Source organism: Opisthorchis viverrini (assembly GCF_000715545.1).
Source record: "Opisthorchis viverrini unplaced genomic scaffold opera_v5_23, whole genome shotgun sequence".
In the NCBI taxonomy this organism is placed as follows: domain Eukaryota; kingdom Metazoa; phylum Platyhelminthes; class Trematoda; order Opisthorchiida; family Opisthorchiidae; genus Opisthorchis; species Opisthorchis viverrini.
Window position 1 is genome coordinate 109691 of NW_008751679.1, and position 10415 is coordinate 120105.

Genomic DNA, 10415 nt, shown 5'->3' on the forward strand with positions numbered 1-10415 from the left:
ATGCTTTGCTACTTTCACGTCCGCAAAGCCATCAGGAAGCACGTATGTATCATTTAATATCCATGTATTTATGGTCAGAGACACATTCTGCGAACAGCCGGCACATATTTCACCGCATGGCTCGCCTGGATAATGCTGTACAGTAGGTTTTATGTTAATCATATTACAAGCACACAGATTCCAACAAGATCTACAGCTTCTGCACCGGACCGATCCCCGATTTCTCCCCTATCTTACGGCTCGCTGGTTGTACATCACCCGAAAATGGGCCATACACGCACGGTCCGGAATGGTTCATTTCGGTAATTTGACCAACAACCGACTGGAGAATGCGAACGGGCGCCTTAAAGATCGGGTGCACCACTCCGACACGTTGGGGCATGCCATTCAAAAGGCGTCCCGGCACGCCGAGTGGCTCATGCGGGTGTTTGGGATGCATACGTAGTACCATTGCGACGGGCGGTAAAACCTGGAGGGTGACGCCTACGATCTAAACGTAGTCTGTCGAATGACGACATACGCATGCTCTCTCGTTTTGATGCACTTGGGTCCGCGACAGCCGCGGCTGTCGTATGAAAGCGTCGGAACAAACAAGGTGAGGTCGAGCTACGTAAACTAACTTATAGTTTGTGGTGCAAACACCCAGATGCTCCCAGACTGTCGACAACTATGCTGGAGAATGCACATGCCCTTTCTATCAGTCGATGTGGCTCCCCTGCGTACACATGTTCTCTGTATTTTGAGATCAGTCCGCTCCGAGCAGTAAGAACTATTCATCATCGACTTTTGGGGTAAGTATCTCTACCTGTTTGTCGGCCGCCCGCCTTATGGTGATATTTCGATAACCTGAATTATATCTTCCTCTCATTTCAGGACTTCAACGGCCAAATGAATGCTCCTTACGAAGAAGAAAATGCGCCTCACAGAAGGTCATATGTAAACTTCAAAACGACCAATATATCTCAAAATTTCTCTGTTACCGATTGATGGATTAGTTAGGCATCGTGTACCCCTAGCCGCATGTCAGTGGTGTGCGTCAGTCAAGATCGTTCAGCAATCTGGTATTATCGACGTAGACTCTATGTGGCTAGTTAGTTAGGCATCGCGTACCCCTAGCCGCATGTTGGTGTCGTGCGTCAGTTAAGATCGTCCGGCTGTCTGGTATTATCGACGTAGGCTCTATGTGGCTAGTTAGGCATTGCGTACCCCTAGCCGCATGTTAGTGGTGTGCGTCGGTTAAGATCGATGAACCTGGAGGACTATCTAGCATAATGATGAACCTATAATGAAAAACTCTGTAATTTGCCAGTCAACGTGCACGATGTTTAACAAATAATTAGCGTGCACTACGAAATTTTTACCGGCAACAAAAAATCGTCGAACAAAATTTGTTTGCACGAATGCAGCTACGCATATGTTGCGTCTCCAAAAGCCATTTAGATTCTAGAATGTTGAGGAAATCTGTCCCGGTGAAAAAATACCTAAAAGTTACGTTCATTGTATGTGAGTCAATCTTTTCCACAATTCGCGATTTTTTATCATCAGGCAACGTATTCAAAGTCGGTGGTGTTTATTCACTTGGAGATTTAGTTCACTTAAACAAATCGCCATAGTAAATGATTTTTAATAATACAGGAGCATATACATTATATATAGACATTCTACACTATGAAGTGGCAAGTCTGAAAATGCCGTAGATTTCGAGAAATCAATCTCATTGTGCGAATAGCCAGCGGCGCGAAAGTGGAGATGGAGATGGCATAATTCAAATTGGGAGCACATAGCGAGTTTTGTCTTAAAAATGTGGTTTAATCTGAAACTAAGCGGACTCACTGGTTGCACCGTTGTGGAGAACCCAGGTGCAGGGGATGGGTTGGATGGGGACAAGGCGCTAACACACGGGGCGACCCATCCACTGCATACGGATTTGAACTTGTGGAACAGGCAAGCCGAAATTGTAGTAGAAAAACCAGGCTAGCCAAATTTGAGCGAAAATTCATCGAGTACGAAAGAGCTCACTCCAGAGACGGGGCCGGATGAAACGTTTGCCCGTAGTTTCGACTACGGGCCTGAGTAGGCGAGGGGTTGCGGTCGATATTCTGAAGAAAATATTTGCGGGAGTGCCACCTCACTTGGTATGACAGTACCGTGCCATCATTGCACTGACACGCTTCGGTTTATGGACAGCCCCGTAGCGGTCGTCAAGGGTTCCGCGATCGGAGAAGGGATACGCAGTGCCGTGGCAACTGGTTTTGAGTGGGACGGGGATTAGTAAAGAGAGTCAGGCGAATGCAGGCTCATGGATGCCCTTACTTTCGTTGAAGGACCGTGCGAGTGTAGACAGGGGACAGGTCAGTTTGAATGAATAACAATTCTACGGGGCGTTGGGCAGCTGCAATCGAGGTTTGAAGCTTGGGAAGCGGGCAACGAGAAAGGAATGGAATGAAACAGTAGCGTGTGGCGAGTGTCAGGAGGCATAAGATACAATGGTGTCAATAGAAAATAAAGCTGAAAGGGGATGACAGCAAGCTAAATGGCCCCAGAAAAAGGGGATACGTTCGCTAATCTGGAAACCAGGTACTAGTTGGGCATTAGCGGGTGCCTGGTTTTAGGAAGATGAGAACTTTGTCGTCGAGGTGGCTAGCGGGGAGGCTAGCTGTTGGACTAGTTGAGAACGGGCGGTAGTTTTTGGCTCAGCAAAGCATCATGACATAGGGTCCTTGTTGTGCGGAAAGAGGGGTTAATGTAGGAAGTGACAGTAGAAAAGTAAAACGCGGACGAACAACAGCTCCCCAGATAATTGATAAAATCGTAGCTTGACTGAGATTTGCTACGTCAACCTAACAGGAAAGTAAGGTTAAAGATCACCAGCTGCCGAGTCCCTACAGTCAACTCCAGAAAACGAATGGTGCACGGTAAAAAACCGCCATTAAGTACTAGCTGTGATCACTTGTAATCGGGAAATGATAAGCTGTTAGCATTTTGCGCACACGATCCCTCTAGATGACAAGAAGGAAGAACGTGCGTGCTACGTTCAGATGATGAAGTGGACTTGGAGTGGTGTGACCCAACTCAGATGAAAGTGGCATCTCCTTGCACGTCGGCGTTAGTTGTGAGCCTCACAAAGTACTCTCAGACTACCCTATGCATAAACGTTTTTATTTAATTATTTTTTTAGAAGAGACGGAAGGACAGCTGTCATTCGCTTGTATTTCTTGTTGTTGCGAGACAAGTGACAACCGGAACAAGGCCAATCCAGCTACAGACGAAGCGAAACGGTGCTCGGTGCCAGGCTCAGAAACACCGGCGATGGGTGATACACCTGAGCTACTGGAGGGGTGGCGAGTATACCAACGCACCATGGTGCAACGTAACAGGGTGACCCTCCCTGCAGGGCATACCCGTCCACCACACAAGGTTTTCATCCCTCATGCATGCTACCAGATCTGCAGGGTAACAAGACACCCAGCATTCATAATTGCGGTTTGTGCATTATTAAATAACTCGAGCTACCAGATGTTTTATCCGGTCTGGGGAAAGCCAGGCCAGTAAAACAGCTCAGTCATTTTGAACAAGCAAACAGCAAACAGCCACTGAAAGAAGCTGTTGAGGAATGCACCGTGAGAAACTTGGTCGAATGCCTTGCGAATATCAAAAGACATAGGAATCATACGCAGTCCGGTATCGTAGGCGGACGAAATATGACTGAAGAAATCAACCTGGAGTGTGTTAGCTGATCGGCGTGCCATGAACCGATACTGCCGATTGTTAAGGGTTTTCGTGGTGAGCAGGTAGTCCACGACAGGGACTTTAATGAGGCGCTCTAGGGTACAAAGTAGTAAGCCCGCCAGGTCCACGAACTGCTCCCGCCAGCTATCGTGATATCCACCAAGCAGGTATGGTGGATACCATGATAGCTGGTGGGAGCAGTTCGTGGACCTGGCTTATAGTGTGGAACAATGGTAGAGTGCTTCCACTGCCTAGAGACTGTGCCAGTGATAAGGGAGATGTAGAAGAAATTGGGGATGAGGGCGGGGGTGCCCAGCTTACCAGCTTTTATGATAAGCAAAGGATGCCGTCACTGCCTGGGAAACTGGAGTCTCTAAAGCGGGTGAGAAGCAAAATAACGTACGACATAGTAAATGAGAGTGTGCAGAGGTTGGGGTTTGTCTCCTTGGCAGATGTGGTCACTTCGTAACCAGATGGGGAGCAATGAATAGAAAGGTTCGATACGGATGGAACATAGCAGCCAGCGAAGTGAGAGTTTAGGGATTCCGCAATGTCAGCAGGGGCGAAGGGAGGCTTCCCGTCAGCGGCCATATTATTTGAAACTGTAGATGAATTTGGGAAGCAACGCCGGTGAAGGAGGCGCCCCAGCATCTTAGGATGTAGAAAACGGGCTACGCGGTTGATTCCTCGCGCTTTTCAAGGGCAAGTTTGGCCGCGGTAATATCAGTCATAAGTTTGTTCATTACAGTAAGAAGGGATAGATCATGGGATTCAAGAAAAAGCCTACGACACTTCCTAAGTTTATGGCGTATAGCGGGTAATCGCGCGGCTGAATGGCAACCAGAAACGTAGGAAGTTTATGTGGGAGTAATAGATATAATGATGACAGCAAGTTGCCGGAAAAGATGTTGGCCACACTTTGCGCGTCACAAGAGAGAAGGAACTCGTATCAGGTCTTATGGCGCAATGAGATTGCAAAGGCTTCAAGAATACCCGGGGAAATGATGGGTGGTTAAGGGGAATGAGTAGGAGAACGTAGAGCACCCGTCCAGCTGCAACCTACAGTACACTGGTCACTGTCAGATTATACACCAAAAGCATTCAGGTATCTGGCCCCCTTCAAACATGTCCTCCACACCTGTAAATGAAGAGTCAACTCGGAAGGCACTATCCATTCCACGGATTTTGGATGCACTCTATCCCTCGTGCAGCTCTCGTGTACTTTCGGACGATGGGATTTGCGTCAGATCGGTCCTTGAGTACACCGAACAAATTGTCAAGTCGGGAGGCAAGAAAGACATTACCTTCACCAGCCGCTTTCGAAAGCGGTTGCTGGCTTTAAACACATCTAGAAAAACGTGTCCACCGGGCAGTTGACTTTCTTTTCTGGAGTACCTTCGTCCCCAATATGACCTACTGCGCACTTATGCCCCGTATAAACAAGAATTCGCCAACAGCTTCTTCACTTTCGACCCAATTTATGAATGCCGGAGACACGGTAAGAAGTTTTGAAAGCTAGTAGTGGACACCGTTATCGTGCAACAGTTTTACTCAGCTCAAGTCGTTGGTGCGTGCAACCGCCTTGCTTCAATCGTTATCCACACTGCATCTAGCGCCCAGTTCAAGGCACATTAAAACGCCTTTCCATGTAGGTACTCGCACTGACAAGCTTGCTATCTCGCACTGAGAACGTAAACCTCAGTGCTTCGCCGTTTTTCCGCTTGTGCCTTTCAGGTGAACGGAAGCCCCTGAGAGACAAGAAAAACCCGACCCAGGGGGCTTGGGCAAAAGCCCCGATCCTGTATATAAATTTATAAGATCCCCAACCAACAGGAACAATGCCAATCAACCAGAAAATTTGACCCGAACCTCAGATGAATGCTACAAAAGCTCCACAGCTACTCAGAATGCAAAGCTTTCGGCCTCCAGCTCCACTTCCGTCAAAAGTGTCCTCTCAGATTGCTGACGCATTTGTCGCCTGTGCCCACGATAGCCAAAGCGCAAAACCTGAAAATGAAAAACCAAAAATCCTTTGTACACCCATTTTGGCCATGTTGATCGCGGGTGACTCGGTAAATTACACAAACGCGAAAGAAATATGCCAAACAAAGCACATAAATTTCACTTAATCAAAAGCTGGTTTCAAGGTGCGGTCTTGCGAAAACGAATCTGATGGGAACAGTACGAAAAAGAATACTTCTTGGTGTTGCCATCCAACGCACAGGACCCCACAGAGACACCTTATCAATCAAACCGTGCCAAAATGCCAAAGAAACCAAACAGACTGCAGTTTGCCCCCAAATCCTTGAATAAAGCGAACCTAGGCTTCCAATAGGCGGTACTGAACGGGGTGCAAGTAACAGTGGTTGATATTAACGCAAAATAGGGAATGTAGAAGATCCTCTAAAAACGGACTTCTACGGTGCAAAAACCCTGCAAATGAATCAGGAAAACCATTTCCAAACTTAACGAGCTACATAACTGCTAACGGAAAAAACGTTTTTCGTTGGGACAGATTTTATTGGTTGTTCTTCACTCGCCTTTGGTAGATGAGTTGTATTCTTAGTATAACTTTTGACCGGTTGTGCGAGACATCAACAGAGAAGCTGGCTCGCATGTTCGTTGACTTTTGTGGTTCGGTCGAGCGCACCGGTCGAGCAGACGTCTACCCAGACCGGGGTTCGCGTCATTAAGAAGGCGTTAAGGGACTGTGATCCACAACAAGTTGGCTACAGAACAGTTGGAAATCGAACCCCACAATGCCACTTTCACATGAAGAACTGATTTTGATTTTGCAACAGCAGTTGGAAACATTTGGAGGGTCTAATTTGAGGTTTGTCGAAGCACTCCTTCACAAATTTTATATTCGAAGCCCAGCCTCAAACGAAACGAAACCCTCTGTTGATGCTGTTGTGAACAGTATAGCTGAGTTTCGCTACGATGCAGAATACAGTTCCACCTTCGAATCATAGTTCTCAAGATATGGATTTTGCGGATTAGTATGATGGTTGGAAAGCTCGGGACAAGCGAACTTAACAAATGTAATAATTTTATTCTCCCCAAGTCCCCGAAAGAATTTTCTTTTGATGAACTTGTACAACTTTTGAATAATATTTTTTTGCAAATCATCTTCTTTATTGAACAGTGATGACCATCTTACGTATGCAAGCGTAGGGAACCGTCACTGTGAAAGATTCAAACTCAGGGAAGTGACTGAGGATCAATTTAAATGTCTCATCTTCATCTGTGAACTACAGCCACCACGAGGCGCCGATACCCAAACTCGATTGCTAAGCAAGCTTGAACAGGATCCATCAATTAACCTCCAAACGCTTACCACAGGGTGCCAACGTTTGCATGATCTGAAGCGCGATACAGCCATGATAGAATGCAATATTCTCAGTCCGGCCACGTGCATACCGTTTCGAACGTCATTCGAAGGCCAGGTGCGAAGAAGTAATCGGTGGAATTAAGCAAGCCACCTACGCCCTGCAACAGTGGAATGAACGGCACTTCGCCCGTTTGTGCTTTCTCAAGAGGCTTCAGTGCGAAGTGCCACAGGACGGAGAGCAGACAAGAATGCAGCTGACACTCCTTTGGTGCTTCGGACTCAAACCCGGCACACAGCTGTTAAAGCTGATAACCTATCTGGGAACACACCTCTCGGCTCTGCACCTCCGGAGGCAACAGAGACAGTGTTGAAACGATTGTCCACAAACTGCCTCAGTGTTTTCAACAAACATTATTAAGCTGCCAGCTTGCCACAACCGCACTCTCGGAGACCTGGCTCACACCAGATGCATTTGATGCGCACATCTCAATAGATATATACTCCGTTTTTTGAGCTGACTCGAAACGAAGGGGGCCTGATCGGGTTGCATTATAATTACATTCTCCCCCGCCCATCCCGAATGTCTTTTCTGATACCAGCCCTGCACCTTTTTTGATGCGCTGTGGATTCAAATCCCGCTGCGTGTCTGATTCTCTTCTTCCCGTTGTGATCTACCATTGCTCCTCAAGCTCTCTGAAGGGTGGCCTATTCCTTATACAAACCTCTGAGCAGTTCTCTTGTACGTACTACTTCACACATCTCTTGCTGGTAGGTGATTTCGACGCTCCAAAGGCCTCTTGGATGGAGCTCCAACACGTTGGGTCTACTGGGCATTTTGCAGTGGTGCTCACCGGATTCATTTAACAAAGCGCCTGGACTCAGTATGTTGTGGCATCCACCAGATACCGCGAAAGCCGACTACCATCTCTTCAGGAGTTGGTCATCACTAAAAAAAGATAATTCCTCGATCGGGTGTTAATTAACGCCTCACTTGGATATAGTGGCCAAAAATCGCGCACCTCACACGTGGATTCAGGACTTCCACCCTGTAGACTTCTCAGGACTTGCACCCCGTCTGGTCAATTAAAACTGGGGCCACCATCAGTGGAAGAGTTGTACAGTAACATTATCCAAAAAGTTCACGAGGCTGACGCAATGTTCACCCCGGAAAGACCAGCACGCAGTCGGTTGAACTGAAGGCTACCTAGAAGGAGTCGGTGCGTTCTGGAAAAGAAATTTCAACCGCTTTTCAAAAAGTTGACCACAGTAAAATGCGGGACCGCTGTAAATCGTGTAAGACCCGAGCGACAATGGAACTCACAGGACTATTGCGGCTAGCAGGTTAGGCGAACTGACAGGAACTGGTTTTACAGGCAAACGGATTATTAATCATCATGACTTAAGCAAACGTACAACCAATAATGACGCAATCGGCAGGGGCGGGAGATAGTCACTGAAGCGGCAGGGATTTCTAGAAGCAACAACAAGTAAGCACAAAATTATGTATGGAGAATCCGACAGTGCGAGTCGGCCGTATAGAGAGATAACGGCACAGAAATCAGTACGTTTGGGATGTGAGGGACTGTCTCCCGGTCGGCGGTGCGACGCGACAGCTAGTCTCACGTGATAAGTCAGATTGCGCAGTTTCGTCCGTTTAAAAGAAATTTCGCCAAAGGCTATCCGACAGGTGCGGTACATGGGTAATACAAAATAATAAGCTTTTTCGGGCGTCGGTATGTTTAGTGGATGGCCTGTTCGCCCACCGTCCTGGGACTCTGGGTTCGATACCCGGTCGACCCCCTTGTCCGTCGGAGCGGACGCTCGAAAATAGGTGCAATCGAGACGAACTTGGAAGCAATGACGGATGGACAACAAAATGTTAGCATCAGTAACTGCAGAATGAGCAGACCTTAAGGGGAACGAACCAGGGGGAAAACGAGCAGCGAGGAAACAAAACGGCGTCATAATAGACTGGCGTAAGTCACGTTACCTATGAGTAGTCAGATAACTAGGAAAATTACCGCTGTTCACCACTGATTCGCAGGGGGTATCAACAAATCGGAAATCCGTTAACGGAACATACAATAATAAACCACCATACTAGACCTAACTAGGAGAGGCACAGCCACAGAAATTGGCCAGCCGTGTTCTTCTCAAGGGGCGGGAATGGGGAGCCGCCGAGTAAGCCAATATTGGTGTCTGAAGTCTAAAGAGAACGCTGTGCAGGTCTGTATTTTTCCCCGGTGTCCTCTTCACACTCAGTCTTGTCAAGGCGTAATTAGGAGCGGCAGGTCACCAACCTAGTTGAAATTCAACTCTTTTACAAGACAAACCCGTTCTATGCGGTAGGGGAAGACGAGGTTATTCAAAAGATCCTGAAGAAAAGTCGTTCACACCAGTATAGCATTTCTATCCAATGTTTCGTCAGTTACTCGACGAAGATAATCTTCTCGCTGCTTGGAAGGGAGTGATTATCACGCCAATTTACAAAACCGGCGCCCAACAGCCGCCCGGTAGCTACAGGCCTGTCAGCCAAACTACCTTACCGTGCAAGGTGTTTGGAACGCATTCTGAAGCGGGCCATCTTGAATAATCTTACTACCAGCAATTTAATATCCCCAGGTCAACATGGATTCCTCCCAAAACGTTCCAGCTTGACGAATATGCTCGTACTTATGGACAGCTTAGCGCATATCGGATGCGATACTTTTTGATCTCTGAAGACCATTTGATCGAGTCCCCCACGTCCTGCTTCTTCACAGACTAGTCCCGCGGAAGTTAAGGGAAAGTTCTGAACTGTATTAAGGCGTTCCCATCGGACACAAAGCTCCGAGTGAAAGTAAGCTCGACCTATTTGTAATGCATTACTCATAAGTTTGCTGAAACTTCGTCAGTATCGGGATATCTGGAATATTGTAGCGACTGAAACATGAGGGGGCCTGGTGCGGCACATTCAGTCGCCTGGAAACATCATGAACGAGAGATTTAGCTGGGTTCCAGGTGAGTCTCTTGAAGGACCAAATTAATTTGCAAATGAGTGCTTTATGCTCGACCTACTTTTCTCCGGCACTGGTCTCCGGTTGAGTTCTCCAAGGCTCAATCTTTGGGACCACTGCTGTTTCTGATCTACGTCAACGACCTTTCGGACATTCTTTTAAGCCAATATCAACTTTTTGCTGCCACCCACCAAGTGGACGTAGACGCAGTAAGGCGGTGGTCATGGGACTGGCACCTTACTCAGCGTGTGGGAAAGTTCGTCCACATGTCATTCGACGGGGACTCAGAGAAAGCTTCTGTCGTGTATGATATTGCTCTCATGGACTTACGAATAGTCTATTGGGCCCACGCCAGAAAG